General features: G+C 43.7%; 3 non-coding genes across 3 annotated transcripts; 1 reads left to right on the top strand and 2 right to left on the bottom strand.

Annotated features, from left to right (window-relative positions):
• Positions 1 to 1,726: 1,726 nt before the first annotated feature.
• On the bottom strand, positions 1,727 to 1,815 carry trnal-cag (transfer RNA leucine (anticodon CAG)). The gene has a single exon. It is a non-coding gene; the product is annotated as a tRNA-Leu (tRNA).
• A 6,081-nt stretch (positions 1,816 to 7,896) lies between these two features.
• trnae-cuc (transfer RNA glutamic acid (anticodon CUC)) lies at positions 7,897 to 7,968 on the top strand. The gene has a single exon. It is a non-coding gene; the product is annotated as a tRNA-Glu (tRNA).
• Positions 7,969 to 11,440: 3,472 nt separating this feature from the next.
• Positions 11,441 to 11,513, bottom strand: trnav-cac (transfer RNA valine (anticodon CAC)). Its single transcript has one exon. It is a non-coding gene; the product is annotated as a tRNA-Val (tRNA).
• Positions 11,514 to 13,264: the final 1,751 nt, after the last annotated feature.

Genomic DNA, 13,264 nt, shown 5'->3' with positions numbered 1-13,264 from the left:
TTTCAGCTCGGTGAACTTGCTTCAGCTTTCTGAAATGTACTTGTCCATCCTTCAGAGGTCACGGGAAATATATTCTTTGACTTTCGAAAAAAGACGCGAAAAGCAGAGACATGTTTTGTTTTCAACACGGCTGGTGAAATGGCCGGACTATCATAAATTCGGAGTCGCCTTTGAAACATTTAAAGGAGACTATCTAAAAATCACTGAGTGCAAATTTAAAATCACGGTTACTATTTACTTAGTTCTGAAAGAAATAACAATAAAAACGTCAGTCAGCGCCCGCGGTGAGACGGTGTCGAACTTGTTTGCTGTGAAGTTCACCGCTGGGCTAAAGTTGACCCTGTTTAAAAAACGCGAACCCACTCAATGAACAGGATGAGCTCATAACCAACAGGTCCGTCAACGTCAAACACCTCCTTTCTTGTTCAATGGAGGGAGCAGAGGCGTGTACATCATCAGACGCCAGCAACTTTAAGAAATGGAACAGATAAAGGTACCGATACAAGTTCCAAATCTTTTCAATGGAACGTTATTTCACTTTACTTAAAGTGCCGTGAGGCTGAAAACGGCTCCCAGATGATTTGCGTTCACTCGTGACTTGTTTTCCAGTGTTGGTCCTTCAGGTTTGCAATTCAATTTGTATTGGATATTTAAGATATTTCAGGATGATTGCACAACATACCATGTGTAAAGCAACCATCTTGATAACTTCAATCATCACACACTCTACATCGACGCTGCAGAGGCCCCAGCACCCCTTTCAATATTGTTTTTCTTAACTCACAGTTTTCAAAAGGAAATTGGATAAACGCTCGGATGGAAACATTTTCTGGTCTATGGGGAAACAGCAGGCGAGTGGGACTAACTGGACAGCTCTTTCAGAGAGCTGGCACAGGCACGATGGGCCAAATGGTATCCGAATGGTGCTGTCTTATTCTATGATTCTATTAACAGATCAATTTTCGCCTTTCACTGAGCCTCCCTGAATGGAGGACAGTAATCGTGTCCCTGTGAAATGAGCTCCTGAACAGCAATACGGAAATTAGCGTGGCTGAGCGGTTTGAAACTCTGGCCAGGCAGCTAACAGGAAATTTCCTCTCTAAGTTTGATTAGTTTATCAATTATCTCCCCCCTTCGATCTTCAATGTCTTTACATACTTTTTGATCTCTTCTTCGACTGTCATTCCCGCAATACTCGTCTCTCTGGTAAATACTGAAATAAAGTGATTATTTAATATTTCTGTATCCCTGAGTGGCCCTATTCCTATCCTAAATTTGCTTTGGCTGTTGATGTATCGAGAATACTTTGCTTTTTTGATATTCCTTGTTGCCTTTCTAATAGTTGTTTCGACTTCTTACCCCGTCTTTTCACATTCCCCTCTCTCCTTTATTGTCCAGTGTGTGCCTTTTTCTTTAGTTTCAATTTTACCCTTATTTCTTTATTCATCCCTGGTGTGTCATTTCTGGCCAGTTTGTTCTTGCTTTTTCGTGGGATATATTTCTCCTGGACTCTATCGATCACCGTTTTAAATGTTTACCACTGCTGTTCTATTTCTTTGTCCAGGTCATTCATATGTCAAACATTTCACCATTCAAAGCTTCTCAAGTCACATATGCATGACAAAGCCAGTTGCTTTTGTGGGAGGAGCAAATCAACTGGGCAGAAAAATCAGCTGCAGCCCAATCCACAAAGAAAATACTTCCACGTTTTCGTAAAAATAAGGAATTCCAGAAGTGGGATTCGAACCCACGCCTCCAGAAGAGACTGCGACCTGAACGCAGCGCCTTCGACCGCTCGGCCATCCTGACGACGGACAGCAGCTTTCATTCTGCATCATTTCTGCACTGTTGGTCAGTGAAAGCAGCATAAAAGTTAAAAATGGCACTCGCCCAACGTGGTGCTCAAACCCACTACCCTGAGAGTTTTTAAAGAAAAGGGGGAACAGTCACTGTCTGTATCTCTTGCTGCACTTGAAACAACACATTCCAAGTACGAGCAGAGAGAGGACACCATTCAGTTGCTCATTGTGTTGAACCAGTTTCTGTGGTGGAGCGGTTGTCACGTTTGCTTTATACGCAAAAAGTCCCTGGTTCCATCCCGGGTGGAAACATTATTTTGGAAATTGTTCTCCATGAACATCCAGATCGAATTTCTTCTCGTGCCAAAAAGGGAGACAATGGCCGCTCCCTTCTTCTTTCGAAGCTGCATTTTTCACTTCATTAAACAGATAAATTTGAGTGAGAGAAAACTGATTCTCAATGACGCTCATTTCAAGTTTTATTCCCTTCAAATCTGGATGGCTTTGAACAGAGTGGCTTTTGAAAGGAGTTCGTTGGGTGGGATCGACCAACTTTTTCCGCAGGTGGGAGACGAGGGAACCGAATCAATCACATACCAAGTTCTCCTGAATTATAAGTTGCAACGGGAAACCGACCAACAAAAGCCCTTTCATTGACCGTGGAGGTTCAGACAATTTTCTGATAACAAAGCGCTCAATCTATTTCTCTTGTCTGTTTCCCGATGTTTCCGGATACTGTCTGCATCTCTGTCCTGTGTTTATCTCACTATGTGTCCACCTGCAGGGTGGTTTTTGAACTAAAACGTGTGTTTGTCTTCCGTTTGATGCATAAAATAAATGAGGTCATCAGGTGCTTCCCTCTCTGACACTGGGGAACCAGAGGCAGACTTCAGAGCAGGGTTCTGTTCATTGTGAAGACGCAAAGAAAATATGAATTGCAGAATTATACAAACCAGCTCCAAGGGAAAAAACTGTGACCTCACCGTGATTTGAACACGCAACCTTCTAACCTGGAGTCAGACAGGCTACCGTTGCGCAACGAGGCCTGAGTGCTGCAATCGGTGTTTGTTTCTATCAGCATTTGTCAAGCACCGCTTTATAGCTAACAGATTGGGTTAGCTTTCAAATGCCCGCTCACTCCCACCGGATGTCAGGCAGCATCAGAAGTGTCCTTCACCTGTCAGCGGCAGCATGGCGCTCGGTTCCATCGCCTGCTGTCAGCGGACTGCAGCAAATCCAATTACATTCATCCTGCACCCAGAATTATCACATCTCAGGAAACAGATGTGGGAAACTGCTCAAGATACATAACAGGAGGGAAAACTTCTGAAAAACACTTCGACTTTCGGTGTTTAGACTTCGATTAGAACTGCAAAAAAGAACGTGTGAAAATATAAACTGTGGGTGTGATGTTGATATATGTAGGAAACTGCTCAAAATACATAACAGGACGGGAAACGTCTGAAAAACACGTGGACTTTCGATGTTTGGACTTTGGCTGGAACTGCAAAAAAGAACGTGTGAAAATATAAACTACGGGTGTGATGTTTATATATAAAGTGAATGTTTGTTCACGGATTTGTCCCGTTACTGTGGTAACTATGGGTTGTTAATCCATCAACAATAACTTCCACTTGATTCTAGCCCGAGTGGTTACAAAATAGCAAGTTTAAGAGATTGACTTACAACAGAGTTGCACCACAGCTGTCTTCAACATTACATTCAACAGTATTATTATTGTAATACAACTGTCTACAGATTACATTAATGACAAGCAATCAACACAACCTGACCTGTCTGCGAATCCAGATATATCAGACCTGACCTTTGGGGACAGCCTGTGGCAATGGACTTCTGACTGTCCCCTATTGAGAGTTCTAACATTTGAGAAGGGAGCATGCCCTATCTTTATACGATTCGGCTGCATTGTTCTGTACGTAAGCACCACTGATCTTAACTCATGGTCGTAAACCATCCCACTTTGCTGACTCTCAGAAACCACCAAAGATTATTTAATGTCTTAGTGTTTATTTAGCCTTTCTCTGTCATCAGGTTTTAGATGCTGATACTAGGTTAGCACAACCTGGAGTTCAGGTGTCCAGGACACCCAAGTTGCTCTGGACATCAACATTTAATAGTTTCTCACCATTTCAAAAATGTTCTTTTTTTCTGTTCTTCCTACCAAAGTGAATAACCTCACATTTCCCCACATTATACTACATCTGCCACCGTCTTGCCCACACACTGAACCTGTCTATATCCCTTTGCAGACTCTTTGTGTCCGCCTCACAGCTTACTTTCCCATCTAGCTTTGAATCATCAGCAAACTTGGATATATCACACTCGATCCCTTCATCAAGTCATTAAAAGTCTTCCATAGGCTTATAAATAGTAAACGGGTCGTAAGCGGAGGGATAAGCCCGATGAGGGACCAAAAGGGAGATCTTCGCGTGAAGGCATATTGCATGGCTGAGGTACTAAATGAGTATTTTGCACCTGTCTTTACAGAGGAAGAAAGTGCTGCCTAAATCACTGTAAAAGGGGAGGTAGTTGGGATTCTGGATGGGGTGAAAATTGATCAAGAGGAGATACTAGAAAGGCTGGCTGTACTTAAAGTCACCTGGTCCGAATGGGATGCATCCTCGGTTGCTGAGGGAAGTAAGGGTTTAAATTGCAGAGGTCCTGGCCATAATCTTTCAATCCTCCTTTGACACAAGTTTTGGTGCCAGAGAACTGGAGAATTGCAGATGTTCCACCCTTGTTCAAAAAAGAGTGTAAGGATAAACGCAGCAACTACTGGCCAGTCAGTTTAACCACGTTGGTGGGAAGCTTTTAGAAATGATAATCTGGGACAAAATTAACAGTCATTTGGACAAGTGTGGATTGATAATAGAAAGCCACTGTGGATTTGTTAAAGGCAAATCATGATTTAGTTTTGTGATGAGTTAACAGAGAGGTTTGATGAGGGCAATGTGGTTGATGTTGTGTATATGGCCATTCAAAAGGCGTTTGATAAAGTGCCACAAAATAGACTTGTCAAAAGGTGCGAGAGTGGCTGATTCCTTATTCGTTAAAAGCGCTTTCTTTCATTTCACTCAACAGATAACTTTGAGTGAGCGAAAACTGATCCACAGTGACGCTTATTTCAAGTTTATACCCTTTTAATCTGAAAGGATATATTGTCCTTGGAAGGAGTGCAGCACAGATTCACCAGATTGTTACCAGGGTTAAGGAGTTAAATTATGAGAAGATGTTATATAAACTCGGCTTAACGTCACACAAGTCACACTGCAAAAATTTTTCATTTTTGATACATACATTAATATCCTGCACTTGGATATACAGGGTATAATTTCAAAGTTTGCAGATGACACGAAACTCGGGAATGTAGCAAACAATGTGGTGGATAGTATCAGATTTCAGGAGGACATCGACTGCCTGGTGAAATGGACTTTATTAATAGAGGCATGGATACAAAAGAAACAAAGTTATGCTGAACGTTTATCAAACTTTGGTTGGGCTGCAGCTGGAGTATTGTGTTCACTTCTGGGCACCGCACTTTAGGAAAAATGTCAAGGCCTTGGAGAGGGTGCAGAGGAGATTTACTAGAATGGCAACAGGGATGAGGGACTTCAGTTATGTGGCGAGAATGGAGAAGCTGGGATTATCCCCATAGAGCAGAGAAGGTTAAGGGGAGATTTGATAGAGGTATTCAAAATTATGAAAAGTTTTGAGAGAGCAAACAAGGAGAAACTGTTTCAAGTCTCTGAGATGATTCTTTTAATTACCATTAATAAACCCACAACTTTCTGTTTCGCACTGAACGAAATGCTAACAAGTTTGCCGAGTGACTGTCGAAACGAGGCTCACTTTTCTGACTTTCATCCCTTCTCATTTTACGCACTTTATTTTAGGAGTCTGCTTAAAAGTGTTCAGTGGTGATGAGACCAGGAATCTGGTGCAGCCGTTGTTGAATGTGAAAGGATTGCAGCCCAATTCACACGAGAGAAAGCTCGCGCCTGGAAGTTTGTGAGGAGCAAGTTCCAGCAAATTGTTTCTGACCCGGGATTAAACCGGGAGTTTTTCGTGTGTGACGCCATTACACCACGAAAAATGTATTTAGTCTAGCCCAGGTCAGATGGAAGTGTAAAGGGAGAAAGTGAACTGCTGACTCCCACTTCTGGGGGATATCACAAAGAGCTTCATAGAGGGGTAATCAAAAACATAGAATCATAGAAACACAGGGGGCCATTCGGCCCATCGTGCCTGTGCCAGTTCTTTGAACTAAATGGTGCAATTTTAAAGGGGCTGCAGGAATAGAGAGACCTGGGGGTATACGTACATAAATCTTTGAAGGTGGCAGGACAACTTGAATAGATTATAAAAAAAAGAATTCGGAATCGTTGACTTTATTCATGGAAGCCGAGAGTACAAAAGCAAGGAACTTATGCTAAACCTTTATAAATCACTTGTTAGGCCCAGCTGGCCACCACACAATTCTGCCCACCACACTTTAGGAAGGATGTCAAGGCCTTGGAGAGGGTGCAGAGGTGATTTACTGGAATGGTGCCAGGGATGAGGGAATTCAGTGAGGTGGAGAGACGGGAGAATCTGGGGTTGTTCTCCTTCGAGCAAAGAAGGCTAATGGGAGATTTAACAGAGGTGTTCAAAATCATGAAAGGTTTTGAAAGAATAAAAAAGGAGAAACTATTTCCAGTGCCAGAAAGGAGGTGACCAGAGGACACAGATTTAAGGTAATTGGCAACAGGGGTGAGATGAGGAGAATTGTTTAACGCAGCGAGTTGCCATGATCTGGAATGCACTGCCTGAAAGGGTGGTGGAAACAGATTCAATAATAATATTCAAAGGGGAACAGGATAAATACTTGAAGGGGAAAATTTTGCAGGGCTATGGAGAAAGGGAAGGGGAGTGGGTCTAATTGGATAGCTCTTTCAAAGAGTTGGCACAGGCACGATGTGCCGAATGGCCTCCTTCTGTGATGTTTCCCTGCTGTGATTCTATGTTATGGAGGATTTTCTGATGCAGTGGATATTCGGGGCAGAGGACCAAGTGGGGATTGAGCTCGACGGCAAGTGTATACAGTTCGTTCAAAGGACTGAAGCCGATGGTTTCATTCTTCCCGCCGTTTAGCAGCAGGAAATTACTCGGCCATGCAGGCGACTTTTGTCTTCATTCATGGGATGTGGGTGTCAATGGCAAGGTCAGCATTTATTGCACATCCCTAATTGATCTTGAGAAGGTGCTGGTGAGCCACCTTCGTGAACTGTACCTTTCATTGACCGTGTCATTGACATTTTGTGGATAGAGAGAAACTATTTCCGCTGTTTGGGGATTCTTGGACGAGGGGGCACAGTCCAAAAATTAGAGCCAGATCTTTCAGGATTGAGATTAGAAAACACTTGTACACACAAAGGATGGAAGAAGTTTGGGACTCTCTTCCCCGAACTGCAATTGATATTTGCTTAATTTCTAATTTTAAATCTGAGATCGATAGCTTTTTGCCAACCGAAGGTATGAAGGGATATGGGCTGTTCTATAGTTCTCTCTATAGTTGTTGCCTTGTGTTTAAAGCATATTTTCGTTTAAAGCTCGGTTTGGAGTTGAGCCGCTTGGCGTCAAAACTTGCAGTGGATCGAGACCGGATTGCTTATTGCAGGAAAAGCAAATCAACTGGGCCGAAAAATCAACCGCAGCTCAAGCAACAAATAAAATAGGAGTCAAAATAACTGATGTGAGAAGTGGGATTCGAACCCACGCCTCCGAAAGAGACTGCGACCTGAACGCAGCGGCTTAGACCGCTCTGCCATCCTGACTGATAAATTATTTCTTCACTCGCCACCCTTTGCACATTGAGACCCCCCAGAGAAAGTTTCACTCACTCCAGTCCTTGGTAAGATAAATGCTGCTGGAAAGGCTCGGTGAGCGGGATGCCACCTCCCCGGGTTTTCCTGAGCCTATTGTACTTCATTCCTATTTAATCACGGGAATATCCGCAATCGGGAGCTAGAAAGAATTAAAAGCTGAATCACAGAGAAAGCGAAATCCATATTACACCTGATAAACCAACTAACAGAGCTCCCTGGTGGTCTAGTGGTTAGGATTCGGCGCTCTCACCGCCGCGGCCCGGGTTCGATTCCCGGTCAGGGAAGTAACTTTTGAACACTTGTCGCATGAACTAACTCAAAGTCTGTGGGAAGAAAAAAAACAACCATTGTTTTCATCACCATTAATTAACCGATAACGTTATTTTCCAGAATGAAAGGCTACTGAGGGAAGTTGGAAAACTTTAATAATTTCTTTTGTGCGATGAACTTTTTATCCCTTCTCATTTTACACACTGTATTTTTAAGGGCTCGGTTTATAATGTTCAGTGCTCGTGAGACCACGAATTTGTGTTAAATTTAACAGGACCGGCTATTTCACAGAGAAAAAATAAATTTGCCCCAACATAATGCAGCTGTCCGAGATTGAACCGTGGACTTTTCACGTGTAAAGCGAACCTGACAACCGCTACACTACAGAAACTTCGGTTTTGGTTATCAGACAGAAGTTCGAATGACTGCATTGATTCTCTTTCACAACTATTCAATTGATCGAAGTTGCACAAGTCACAAAAGAATAATTTAAAAGGCTAACGGAATGTTCGGCTTTATCTCAGGGGGCGGGAATATAAAGAAGTGGAAGTTATGTTCCAGTTATGTTCATTTCAAAGTTATTAAACTCCCAAATGTGACCTGCCTTGTTTGGACAGGGTTGACCCTGACGTCACAGCCTCAACAAACCATATTCTCAACATTTCCATTGGGAATAGGAGGAGGCCATTCAGCCCCTTGAACCTGTTCCGCCCTTCAATTAGATCATAGATGATCTGTTCCTCAACTTCATTTCCCCGCCTTTCTCCCTATCCCTCGATACCCTTACCCAACAAAATCGATCGATCTCAGTCTTGAAAGCTTCAATTGACCCCCAGCATCCACAGTCTTTTGGAGGACAGAGTTCCAGACTTCTACTGCCCTTTGTGTAAAAAAGTGCTTCCTGATTTCGAACCTGAATGGCATGGTTCTAATTTTAAGGTTATGTCCCCCTCGTTCTTGATTCCCCAGAGGAAATTGATTCTCTCTCTCAATTCTATCGAATCATTTAAACATGTTAAACACCTCGCTCAGACCGCCCCTCAATCTTCTATACTCGAGGGAATATGAGCCCAGTCGATGCAGCCTGTCCTCATAAATTAACCTTTTTAGCCCCGGTAACATTCTGGTGAATCTGCTCTGCACCCGCTCCAAGGCCAATCTATCCTTCCTGAGGTGCAGTGTCCAAAACTGAACGCAGTTACTCCAGACGCAGTCTAACCAGAGCTTTATATAACTGGAACATAACTTCCACTTCTTCATATTCCAGCCCCCTGAGATAAAGGCTAACATTCCGTTCGCCTTTTAAATTATTTTTGGACCCGTCCGTTAGCTTTTACTGATTTATGCAAAAGAACCGTTAATTCTCTCTGCTTCTCCACAGTTCCGAGCTTCTTACCATTTGGAAAATACCCTGAACATCGGTCCAAAGTGGATTACCCCACATTGAACTCCATCTGCCATAGTTTTGCCCACTCACTTAATCTATCAATGTCCCTTTGCAACTTTCCAATCGCATCCACACGACTCACTGTCCCACCTAACTTAGTGTCATCAGCAAACTTGGATATACGACTCTCTATTCCTTCATCAAAGTCATTGATAAATATGGTGACAAGCTGAGACCCGAGTTACAGATCCCTGGGGGACACCACTAGTCCCATCCTGCCAATTGGAGTATGTACCCATTATCACTACTCTCTGTCTCCTATCTCCAAACCAATTCTCTACCCATGTCAATACGTTGCCTCAAGTTCCATGCGCTTTCATTTTTGCCAACAGTCTCTTGTGTGGCACCTTATCAAATGCCTGTCGGAATTCTATATTAATAATATAATAGGAACATAGGAGCATCGGAACATACCCTTTGTATGTAGAAGCGTTTTCTAATCTCACTCCTGAAAGGTCTGCCTCTATTTTTTAGACTGTGCCCCCAAGTCCTAGAATCCTCGACCAGCGGAAATAGTTTCTCTCTGCCCATCGTGCGTGTGCCAGCTCTCTGAAAGAGCTGTCCTGGTCGTCCCACTCGCCTGCTGTTTCCCCATAGCCCTGAAAAAGTTTCCATTCAAGCGTTTATCCAATTCCCTTTTGAAAACTGTGAGTTAAGAAAAACAATATTGAAAGGGGTGCTGGGGCCTCTGCAGCGTCGATGTAGAGTGTGTGATGATTGAAGTTATCAAGATGGTTGCTTTACACATGGTATGTTGTGCAATCATCCTGAAATATCTTCAATATCCAATACAAATTGAATTGCAAACCTGATGGACAAACACTGAAAAACAAGTCACGAGTGAACGCCAATCACCTGGGACCCGTTTTCAGCCTCACGGCACTTTAAATAAAGTGAAATAACTTTGCATTGAAAAGATTTGGAACTTGCATCTGTGCCTTTATCTGTTCCATTTCTTAAAGTTGCTGGCGTCTGATGATGTACACGCCTCTGCTCCCTCTATTGAACAAGAAGGCAGGTGTTTGACGATGACGGGACCTGTTGGTTATGAACCCATCCTTGACATTGAGTGGGTTCGCGTCCCTTAAACGGCGTCAGCTTTAGCCCAGCGGTGAATTTCGCAGCAAACAAGTTCGACACCGTCTCACTACGGACGCTGACTGATATGTTTATTGTTATTTCTTTCAATACCTAAATAAATAGTAACCGTGATTTTTAATTTGCACGATGTGATTTTTAGGTCGTCGCCTTTAAGTGTTTCAAAGGCGACTCCTAATTTATGATAGTCCGGCCATTTCACCAGCCGTGTTGAAAACAAAACATGTCTCTGCTTTTCGCGTCTTTTTTCGAAAGGCAAAAATTATATTTCCCGTCACCTCTGAAGGATGGACAAGTACATTTCAGAGAGCTGAAGCAAGTTTACCGAGCTAAAATCGTCTAACCACGTTAAAGGCGCTATATATATATGCAAGTAGTTGCTGTCTGTTTCTGTGGTTGTCTTTTTTCTGTGTGTCCATCTGCAGGTCGATTTTGAATCAATACCAATATTCGTGTCAGTTTGTTGCATGAAATAAACGAGAGTATTAGTCGCTTCCCTCCCTGCCACTGGGTAGGCACTGAGTCAGGGTTTTGACCAAACTTCTGTTTCTTTTTGTTGAAAAAGCAATTAAAACCTTCATTCTGGGATTATCCAGTGTCATGTGAGCGGTGAAAGAAACACTGACCCCGATGTGATGTGAACACGCAGCCTTTTGATCTGGAGTCCTGGATTTTTATTGTACATATGAATGTTTCTCAAACACCGATTCATTTATCCCACCTTGGTTGAATCGATAGGGTTTATCAAATCTCCGCCAGGTCCCACGTGGTGTGAGACAGGATTGGAAGCAGCCTTCACCCCCAACATGACACTGGCTTTCGTTGCCTGCTTGCAGCGAACTGCAATAACAGGGCTGGGAGATATGGACTTTGTTCACATTGAATCAGCAGTGTGAATCGTTAAATATTCACTCATTTTTAATGGGAACAAGGTTTTAAAATGCTTCCGCCTGGTTTCGAACCAGGGACTTTTCGCGTGTGAGGCAAACGTGATAACCACTACACTACGGAAACCTGACGGCTCAAGCGCCATGTTAGGGACATAAACCCTCAGCCAAACTAATTTCCGTATCATTGTCCAGGATCTCATTTCACAGAGATACATTTACTGCGCTGTATTTCGGAAGGCTGCAGAGAAGGATCGGTGGCGTTGGTCAGGCAGGGAATCTCAGAGCATCGCGCTCACACAAACATTTCACTGTTCTTTTTTCATGTGCCTGATATCCGACCGCAGTGTAAATTATGGCGAATCAGGCATGTTCAGATGACGTTGTTCACAGAGTGTTTTCTTGCAGCCAAATCACACATTAGAAAACTTGAAATGAGATTAAGAGATCGGAGTCATTTAAAGTGCTCCCATTTACTGCAGATCAGGAATTAAAACCTGGCACCGCCTTCAGGGCGATCAGAATGAGGCAATGAATCCGAAAGTGGGAAGAAAAAGGTGCAATTTTTGTTTTTGGGTGGTCGCGAACCACCAACTTTTTGATTAATAACCAAATGCGCTAACCGATTGCACCACAGAGACCGTCAGCTAGACTGTCTTGCAAGATACACTAAAGCAGCGTGTCACCTAGCCAAAGTTACATGTTGCAGCCACAGAAATGCAATTGTCCACCATCAGTGTTCCTTTTCCAGAAACAAAGGATGGGACATTGTTTGTGGAAACATGGAAACGGTCTGGTCTCGCTCACAGCATCGATATCACCGCCAACCGGCTCTCCTGCAACCGGCGCGCCCAGCGGTGCTTTGTCTGTGACGAAGGAGCACTGTGGGAGAACCTTCGCCACACTGACTGCAGCGGTTCAAGAAGGCGGCTCATCACCACCTTCTCAAGGGCAATTCGGGATGGGTAATAAATACCGGCCTCGCCAGCGACGCGGCGCCCACATCCCATGAACAAATAAAGATGAAGTGTTGTGAGCGTTCTTGCGCTGATGTCAGGTTTTGATCCCTAATCTGCAGCAACTGGGAGCGCTTTAAATGGCTCCGACCTCTTAATTTCAAATACAGCATCAGAGTAACTGTTCCAGGGGAACATGCCGACTCAGCTGCGTCTTGGCCGCCTGTCTGGTCAGTCCTTTATTTGTCTCCAATTCTGTTTCCCAAAGCGTATCGACAGATTCACAAAGCTGTTTGTCATTTCGGTTCCTTTCGATTTGTCCAGCTCCCGACTGGCAATAATTTGCAAACCTGGTTTCAACCCTCCGCCTTCCATCGTGTCCGGGGATGGGTTATGTGGAGAGACTGGACAAGCTGGGATTGTTCTCCTTCGAGCAAAAAGAGGTGAAGGGGAGATTTAATAGAGGTGTGCAAATTATGAGGGGATTTTGATAGAATGGATGGGGAGTAGTTGTTTCCATTGGCAGGAGGGTCGATAACCAGAGGACACAACCTGCATTTATATAGCGCCTTTAACGTAGTAAAACGTCACAAGGTGCTTCACAGGAGCGTTATTAAACAAAACTTGACACTAAGCCACATAAGGAGATATTGGGACAGGTGACCAAAAGCTGAGTCGGAGAGTTAGGTTTTAAGGTATGTGTTAAAGGAGAGAGAGGCGGAGAGGTTTAGGGAGGGAATTCCAGAGCTTCGGGCCTCGGCAGCTGAAGGCACGGCCGCCAATGTTGGAGCGATTAAAATCGGGGATGCGCAAGAGGCCAGAATTGGAGGAGCACAGAGATTGTTTTTATTCGTTCATGGGATGTGGACGTCGTTGGCGAGGCCGGCATTTAGTGCCCATCCCGAAATGCCCTTTAGAAGGT

Source organism: Heptranchias perlo, unplaced genomic scaffold (assembly GCF_035084215.1).
Source record: "Heptranchias perlo isolate sHepPer1 unplaced genomic scaffold, sHepPer1.hap1 HAP1_SCAFFOLD_52, whole genome shotgun sequence".
In the NCBI taxonomy this organism is placed as follows: Eukaryota; Metazoa; Chordata; class Chondrichthyes; order Hexanchiformes; family Hexanchidae; genus Heptranchias; species Heptranchias perlo.
This window is presented reverse-complemented; position numbering and strand designations above follow the sequence as displayed.